The 8961-nt window shown below is 43.5% G+C and overlaps 3 non-coding genes across 3 annotated transcripts; all 3 read left to right on the top strand.

Moving 5' to 3' along the window:
* Nucleotides 1-4980: 4980 nt before the first annotated feature.
* On the top strand, nt 4981-5054 carry TRNAT-AGU (transfer RNA threonine (anticodon AGU)). Its single transcript has one exon. It is a non-coding gene; the product is annotated as a tRNA-Thr (tRNA).
* A 2851-nt stretch (nt 5055-7905) lies between these two features.
* On the top strand, nt 7906-7979 carry TRNAT-CGU (transfer RNA threonine (anticodon CGU)). Its single transcript has one exon. It is a non-coding gene; the product is annotated as a tRNA-Thr (tRNA).
* A 437-nt stretch (nt 7980-8416) lies between these two features.
* On the top strand, nt 8417-8490 carry TRNAT-AGU (transfer RNA threonine (anticodon AGU)). Its single transcript has one exon. It is a non-coding gene; the product is annotated as a tRNA-Thr (tRNA).
* Nucleotides 8491-8961: the final 471 nt, after the last annotated feature.

Genomic DNA, 8961 nt, shown 5'->3' with positions numbered 1-8961 from the left:
TTTCTGCCGATTTTGTAAAGCACAAATGAATAGTGATACGTTTTGATATAAGTAAGCACCCACTGTAATGGAATTTTATAACGGGTTGAAAAATAATGCAAATGTGTTCAGAACAAGGGTAGCCAACAACTAGTACAACTACAAGTCCCATGAGTCCCAGTCAATTCAGACTTTTCCATTTAGGAGCACCATGGGAGTTGTAACATTAATTGAAATGCTGACGGTTTTAACACAGACAGATACAGAGATAGTTTAACTTTGTGCGCTAAACCCCTTTTTTGATATTTATAATGACATTTATAATAATAAAAAACAAATAGTTGAAACACTGTGTTAGAAACAGGAATACTGATTTAAAAATGATTGCATATTTTTACTGGCATCATTTTATGAAATGTTTACATTGCATATATCTGCTTGGTAGAGAAAGTGGTGATCTCCATGCGCAGTGCATTTGGTTTAATGTCATAGGTCTGATTTTGGGTTGTCATAATCTCCATGATGGGAATGTGTAAACATGTGTAGACAGTTTAGAATCTATTGTATCAGCAAGCACTGTAGAATTGTATGTTCTAGAAATAGGCATTTAAAAAGTAGTGTTGCCCCCCTCCCCCCAATAATGGCATATTTTCAAGTAAATAGCAATATTAGCAGTTCTGCATTAAATATTCTTGGGTTTTTATGGAGTCTTGGGATGACATTTATACTAGAAATATGTGTGGGGCATGAGACACAGTCCATTTAGTCAACTAGCGATGTTTATTGTTCTTTTACTTCATAACGAATAGAGTGACCTGTGTTTTTATTCTGTCGAATCTCAAATAGTTTCCGCTGTTTTCCTAAACCTGTATCAGGAATGTATTTGGTAACTCCCCGTCCAGCTTCTATTCCACCCATTTTTTTTATAACCTATACAATTTATTCTATTCCACCACCTTTTTTATAAGCTATACCATTTACAATAGGGTAAGTGTTGTTCCTATTTTGTCCTTTTATACTTTTTATGTAAGTGTTTTTCATTTATTGAATATCACTCTCTCTGGCATTTTTTAGGATATTCCCTAGAGCGGTGGTCTACAACATATCTCTTGATAAGAGCAGCTTCTAATCACCAGATAGCCTATACCTAACCCTAGCCAACTGATTAGAATTAGAATGGAATAACATATGCCTTTCAGGGTCACATCTGCATCCTAATTTCCTGAATGAGCATTTTACAATAGAACAGGACACCCCAACATGAAAAAGCATAAACAGAAATTAAGAAAATGTTGGTCATTAAAATATTAATCAATAAACTAATATGAGCTAGGACAGGTGTCATATTGATAACTGCAGTAAATTGAAACATTGCTAGATACATAAAAGCAAACAAGGGATCAAAATTGTGGTTGCATTCTTTGAGAATTGAGGATTTGTTCTCAGACTCTTCCCCAACACACATGATTTTATTCTTATGCAACATATAGCAGGAAGTTGTCATTGAGAGGGACAGCAAAACAGGAAAACAGGATTGTGCAGAAGAGTTATGATGTCAAGACTTATGTCCTGATCTATGTGTTTGTGAACCGTGCCACTTTTTCACCTAAATAAGTTTTGTATTTATGAAACTTGTCTTGCATTTCAGTTCTTGGATGGCCCATGTGGACTGGATTGCTTTGAATGCTGAAATGTCACACATTATCTAACATTGTAGAGTCTTCCTGTAGGACTGGCTGTTTGATTCTTTAAGAAATTACTATAACACTTTTATATAAATTAGTTTTGTATGTGCCCTTTTGGTCAGGATTGGTATATAAGTGAGGTATTATAATGGTACTTCTATCCTCTGACCACTATGTGCCCCAGAATATTCATTCTGAATCTTAAAGGCACTTTGTTGAGTTCCCTCACCTACGCCATACATGTTTCTACAGATCCTAAACTTGTGTGGTGGGGAGAGTAAGTGCATAGGCACCTACATCATGCTCACTTACCTCACTATAGCACACTAAATTAGTGTCAGTGCCTAGTACCCTTTATAGTATACCATTCTGTGCCAACAGAGGTTTCATTGTTCAAAAGTTTGCCTTCTTATACAACGTGCGTATGGTCAGTCCCAAGATGAAACAGGGTCACTCCGACAATGAACACAATTGTCTTAACACCCAAGTTTGACCAACAGTTCTAACATGCAGGTCCATCATTAGGCATATTCGAGACTCAGCAAACTAGGCCAAGCCAACGGGTCTGAGGGCACACTGCTCTATGGGGCTAATTAAAAGAAAATAGTACTAATTTATTGTTCAGAATGACAGCAACGCTTTACTTAACTCCCTACTTTTATTTATACAATGTTGATTTTATTGTACATATATTTTTGATTAATTAAAACCCATTCAGGTATTTATGTATTTGCACTATTGGCATCTGTGTCCTGTGGACACTGCTTGTACCTGTATGTAAAGTTTCCTTCCAGATATTATCTGTCACATTGTCCACTTAATTAACTGCAGCTTTGTATTGTATTCTGTAATTTATTTCTTTTAATAAATACTGTGCTACCTTTGTCTCTAAGGGGGAAGCATGAAAATCAAGATATGTTTATTATTTAATCTGAAGATCTGAAGTGAGATGACTGTCAACAAATCCCCCACATCGGGGGGCAATACGTTATACAGGACATACACTGTTCTTTTTGAAAAGAAGCTCACTTTGGCCCGGCTTATGATAACGCCTATTGAAATGTTCAACTCTCCTGCAAACTCCTGGTAGAAAATGCATCCTTCTGTCCTTTATCATCTTGAGTGGGCCATTAAACACTTAAGTGAGCCAGAGGACTTGTTCTCAGTATCTCTGGAAAAATGCAGTGAAGACACCACTTCTTAATAACATACTATTGTTTTTTTTGTTTTTTTACATAAATGGACCCATGTAATGGCAATATATACATTTTAGTGTTTATAACATGAAAGCAGCCATGTTATAATTTCGGTTTCATGTTTATACCAGCTAGGTAGACTACACAGAGTAGTGGGAGAGTGAATTCACTCGGCACGACTATCCTCAGAGAACTTTAAGTGGGAGGGAACTGGCCATGGAGCAGGGAAAAAGTGGGCAGTAGTAGTTAGAGCATGGGCGGGGAATGGGCATGGCCACTCCCCTACCTGACAAAAGAAGAGTCTGATCCAGAGAAATGTCTCATCATCCCGAGACTCAGAGTCAAACCTGGAGAGTTCCCAGGTATGCCCATATGCATTAAGCTGCCAATAGCCATGTTCCTAATGCATGTGTGTTGCCACATAAAGCAATGTGATAGTTTGAACACAAGGTGAAGGCAGAAAACCTAAATATAAGAAAAAGTAAATTCTATTACTATGGAAATGTGGAAAAAATAAATATATGAAATCATTATTGTATTTGTATGTATTCTAAGCTTTAACCATTTGAATGAAGGTCCGGATTTTAAACCATCTCATTTGTAGCAGCACCTCATTAGAATAGTAAATATGTAACATCGTGGAAGCTGACAATCAATCTATTTTTGCAGTGAAAGAGGAACAATGAGCCATCTGCTGGCTACAAAATACAGTCACAACCAGAATGATGCTCGGGGCTATGAGAGTTTTACCATTGTAGTTTTGTCTTTTTATAAGTTATTATGGAATTTACCCTTGTTATATGTTTCTACAGTGTGACATGTTGTGTACTGTCACAGGCATGGGATGCGTGTGCAGTTCACATGTATGTAGAACCCCATCTCTTCAATAAATGTACTTGGGAGTAGGGTAATATTTAAGGAAAGTATTTATTTTTAATTGGGGGGGAATAATAGAGCCAAACATGCTTGCATTTGTATAGGAAATATGTGTAACTGGTTCACCAAGAGAGCTGTAGTCACACCCAGAGATCACCCGGATGTATCCTCCTGTTGTCCTCGAAATCACTTCCAGCACCAGCCAGCATGCGCTGTGTACCCAGAAAGTAGACACAACTACCTTGAATTGAGTAAAGCAGGAATGAACATTTTATGGAACAGAATATAGCTTATTTATCCACAGAAACATCAAGACAACAGCCAGGTTTTAAACAGAACAAAAAGGCTCAATCACATCAGGACATAATTGAATGACATCATAGAAGATTAAGACTTAACAGAACAATTATAAAATTAACCAACTTAAGGTGCAGGGAAACAATTACTATGGAAGGGGCCTCCTCTGGTGTGAGCAGTCTTTGTACATTTCAACCTGCATTTTTACAAGTGATCCCCCCACACACTTCCCTCACAGGAGGAACCATGTCCCAAATGCCCAGGCTGAATGTGGGCAAGTGTCCACGAGTCTGCAACTCTCAGGAAGGGGATGTGTCTGACCCAGCAATGTAGTTCTGTCACAATATGGTTTGCCATAAACTATGCATCTATAAATAGCTTAACATGCCCTGAAATAAATATATATGCAATTGGAGCTTAGTGTTCCGGCACACCGGGTCAATGGTATAGCGTTTCAATTGGGGGGGCACACTGGGGGGCACAGCATAATGTAGGGGGGGTCCATGGCCCCCTCTGGCCCCCCCCTGGCGACGCCACTGTGCCTAGTCTATGAAGTCTTGGTCCAGTCTAATTCTAAAAGAAGTTAAAGGCGTAAAGAATCATGACCATCTAGATGTCAGTAGGTTTTTACTCATGGTCTATAATCCCGTGCTGGTTAAACACACTAATTCTCTTGTTTATACTGAGCCTAACATCTGAGTTTTTGGTAGGTGTTTGTGGCATTTGTGAATTATCTTATCCTGTGATTCTTAATTCATGACATCCCACTTCTCATGTGAGTTTCTTTTAAATTTAATAGTTTCAGCTAAAAAGACTGCAAAACAGCCCAATTTTCCATTGCTAGTTCAAATCATTACTGCTATAGTAAGATTTGCTCCTCTCTGACATATCGTCAAATGTTGAAGAGCAGGGTAGTCCATGGCTTTGCAAAAGATTGCATCTTTCGAGGCACTGTGGCTTAGATGGTTAAAGCGCCTGTCTAGTAAACAGGAGATCCTGAGTTCGACTCTCAGCAATGCCTCCGTTTTAGAGCATCCACTGTTTAATTTGTGCCTAGTCTATGAAGTCCGGGTACAGTCTAATTCTTAAAGAAGTTAAAGGCGTAAACAATCATGACCATCTAGATGTCAGTAATTTTGTTACTGCTATAGTAAGATTTGCTCCTCTCTAACATATCGGTGAAATGTTGTAGAGCAGGGTGTAACGGGTTCACCAAGAGAGCTGTAGTAACTCCTAGAGATCACCCACATGTATCCTCCTCTTGTCCCCGGAATCACTTCCAGTACCAGCCAGCATGCGCACCTTGGAACCCTGCTATGTGTACCCAGTAAGTAGACACAACTACCTTGAACTGAGTACAGCAGGAATGAACAGGTTATTGTTGTAAAACATAGACTGATATAGCCACAGAACTTCATTAACATAAATTAACATTGATAAACAGGTAGACAACCCAACCTTTAATCCCCTTTAGCTACTGAATATCCCCCTGGTAGCCATCCTGTTAATGGGATTAGTTTAACAATGGAGTTCCTGCCTGTTTGGCAGCCAGGCTGGAGCCATCTCTGAGTACCTTGGACCCCTATATGACAGGTCATTCTGTCAAATATCTCCCCTTTTAAAAAGAAGACTGAACTGGGGCCAGACCCCAGCCGGGTCTGCATCCAGTTCAGTCGAGGAGCACAGCTCCGTCGCTCCTAGAGTTGTGGATGCAGGGGGCTGGCAAAGGGCACCTGTCCCACTAACCAGTCCTGGGGTGCACTTAGAGACTGGAGAGTTCGGGTCCCAGACGAGGACAACAGTCCCACTCGCCAGGGCAGGGAGACAGAGTCCATAATCTGCGGGTAGCAGGCTTGCTTTCAGTCCTCTCCAGGGGCCCCAGTGATGGACAGTTCCGTCACACACTCCATCACATATCTCCTTTTTCCGGGGGGAGACTGACGTCTGATAAGACCCCACACGGCTTGACTCCAAAGTCAGTCTGTATATCCGGACCACCACTGCCAGCCACAAATTGGTACTCCCCAAAACAATTTAACAAAGGACCAGTACGCACCCAGCCGCACTCTGCTTCTCCCAAATAGTGTAACTGCCGCTGGGGAGAAGGGCCAAATGTGCCTTCTCCCTGGAGTCCTCTCAGCCGCTGGGGAGAAAACAGAGTGGCTGGGGTCCCTTCCATATGGGGTTCTGGGCTGACTTCTCGGCACCTCTGGGGACTGCAGGTGGCGACCGTAGTCCAAGCCACCTGCTTGGTACAAATGTTTGTATGATCCTCGGCGAGGGGAGGAAAGCCACATGCATCCCATCCTGTATACTCCATCTGCTGGGGAGAGATGTCGATCTGCCTCTCTCCCATTGCCAACACTTCTGCTGGGAATACAGGATCCATAGAAATCACTGCCTCTGGGCAACATTGGGGGGGTAAAGCCAATGGAGCTGGGGTCACAGAGGAGAGCAGGCAGAGGCCAGCGGCACTCTGCCCCGAGGGCAGCGTTTCAGCTGCATTTGTAAAATCCAGGGACACCACCAACTCTGTGGCTGCCTGACCGGACCCTCCTTGGTTACTGCGGTCAGGCTTGGGAACAAGTGGAAGGGGTGGGCAGAGGCCAGCAGCACTCTGCCTCGAAGCCAGCAGTTCAGCTGGGGGATCTGGCTGGGACATGCAGGGGGGATCTTGGTCAGTTTCTGGGCCATATTGCGGGGAATAGGACAAAGTGTCTGGGGTGAGGGAAGAGAGTGGGCAGAGGCCAGTTGCGCTCTGCTCGGATGTTTGTGCTTCTGGTGGTGGCACAATACTTACAGGATCCACTGGGGCACACTGCTGAGCACGGTCAAAGAGTTCTCGGTAGGCCTGCTCCAGGAACCATTCTTGGTAAACCAAATAATTGAAATCAGCCCACAAGTCGGGCAGGTAACAGGGCACATCTGCGAGAATCCCTTCCCTGAACTCCCGGATCTCCTCGCACCGATATTTTGATGGGCTCCCAAATTCTCTGTCCTCTTGTAGGCTTTCCATTATCAATCCCGGGCCGCCAAAGTCATCGCCCTCTGGCATGTAGTCATCCTTCAGCTCTGGACACCACTGCACGGCCTGCCAATACAGGGCCCGGTATCCACAATCCACAGTCATTTCAAGCGGAAGCAACTTCTCCAACTCAGCCACCAAGTCCTCTTGGGGCTGTTCTCCCAGGTACTGCATTTGCCAATCTAGTTGTAGCACGTACCATTCCTTGGAAGAGGGGAGGAATATTCCCCGGACACCCTGGTCCACTCTGAGAGCCTCCATCCAGGCATTTATGTAACTCGCGACTCTGCTGTGCACCAACACGTCCTGTAGTGCTGGAACCATCTTTAGCTTGCTGCTGGTATACCCGCTGGTACTCCGCTGGGACGCTTGCAAGGAGGATCCCACCGCTGCCACCAATGTAACGGGTTCACCAAGATAGCTGTAGTAACTCCCAGAGATCACCCACATGTATCCTCCTCTTGTCCCCGGAATCACTTCCAGTACCAGCCAGCATGCGTACCTTGGGACCCTGCTATGTGTACCCAATAAGTAGACACAACTACCTTGAACTGAGTACAGTAGGAATGAACAGTTTATTGTTGTAAAACATAGACTGATATAGCCACAGAACTTCATTAACATAAATTAACATTGATAAACAGGTAGACAACCCAACCTTTAATCCCCTTTAGCTACTGAATATCCCCCTGGTAGCCATCCTGTTAATGGGATTAGTTTAACAATGGAGTTCCTGCCTGTTTGGCAGCCAGGCTGGAGCCATGTCTGAGTACCTTGGGCCCCTGTATGACAGGTCATTCTGTCACACAGGATACTCCATGGTTCTCGAAAAACGCACAGACATCAAGGCGCCGTGGCTTAGTTGGTTAAAGCACCTGTTTCGTGAACAGGCCATCCTGAGTTCGACTCTCAGCAGCGCCTAGGTTTTAGAGCACCCACTCTTCAATTTGTGCCTAGTCTATAAAGTCTGGGTCCAGTCTAATTCTAAAAGAAGTTAAAGGCTTAAAGAATCATGACCATCTAGATGTCAGTAGGTTTTCACTCATGGTCTATAATCCCATGCTGGTTAAACACACTAATTCTCGTGTTTATACTGAGCCTAACATCTGAGTTCTTGGTAGGTGTTTGTGGCATATCTGAATCTTCTTATCCTGTGATTCTTAATTCATGACATCCCACTAAGAATGTGAGTTTCTTTTAAATTTAATAGTTTCAGCTAAAAAGACTGCAAAACAGCCCAATTTTCCATTGCTAGTTCAAATCATTACTGCTATAGTAAGATTTGCTCCGCTCTGACATATCGTCAAATGTTGAAGAGCAGGGTAGTCCATGGCTTTGCAAATCATTACATCCTTCGAGGCACTATGGCTTAGATGGTTAAAGCACCTGTCTAGTAAACAGGAGATCCTGAGTTCAACTCTCAGCAGTACCTACCTTTTAGAGCATCCACTGTTTAATTTGTGCCTAGTCTATGAAGTCCGGGTACAGTCTAATTTTTAAAGAAGTTAAAGGCGTAAACAATCATGACCATCTAGATGTCAGTAATTTTGTTACTGCTATAGTAAGATTTGCTCCTCTCTAACATATCGGTGAAATGTTGTAGAGCAGGGTGTAACAGGTTCACCAAGAGAGCTGTAGTAACTCCCAGAGATCACCCACCAGGGCCGGACTGGCCCACCGGGATACCGGGAAATTTCCCGGTGGGCCGGAAGGTCCGTGGGCTGGGCGGCCGGCAGACTTACCATGAAGACAGCCGCTGAGCGGCTGCAAATGGCATTGAACGCCTCCCTCGGTGCCAGGGGCGGGCTGGGCAGGGGGGCAATTGCCCCCCAGGCTGCCCGAAATCTAATCAAAGCGGCCGCTGGGTGCGGCATCAGCACCCAGCAGCCGTGTGCGATGGCCG

The sequence above is a fragment of the Spea bombifrons genome, chromosome 2 (genome assembly GCF_027358695.1).
Source record: "Spea bombifrons isolate aSpeBom1 chromosome 2, aSpeBom1.2.pri, whole genome shotgun sequence".
Lineage (NCBI taxonomy): Eukaryota > Metazoa > Chordata > Amphibia > Anura > Pelobatidae > Spea > Spea bombifrons.
Note: the sequence above shows the minus strand (reverse complement) of the source record. Positions and strands in the feature narration are given on the sequence as shown.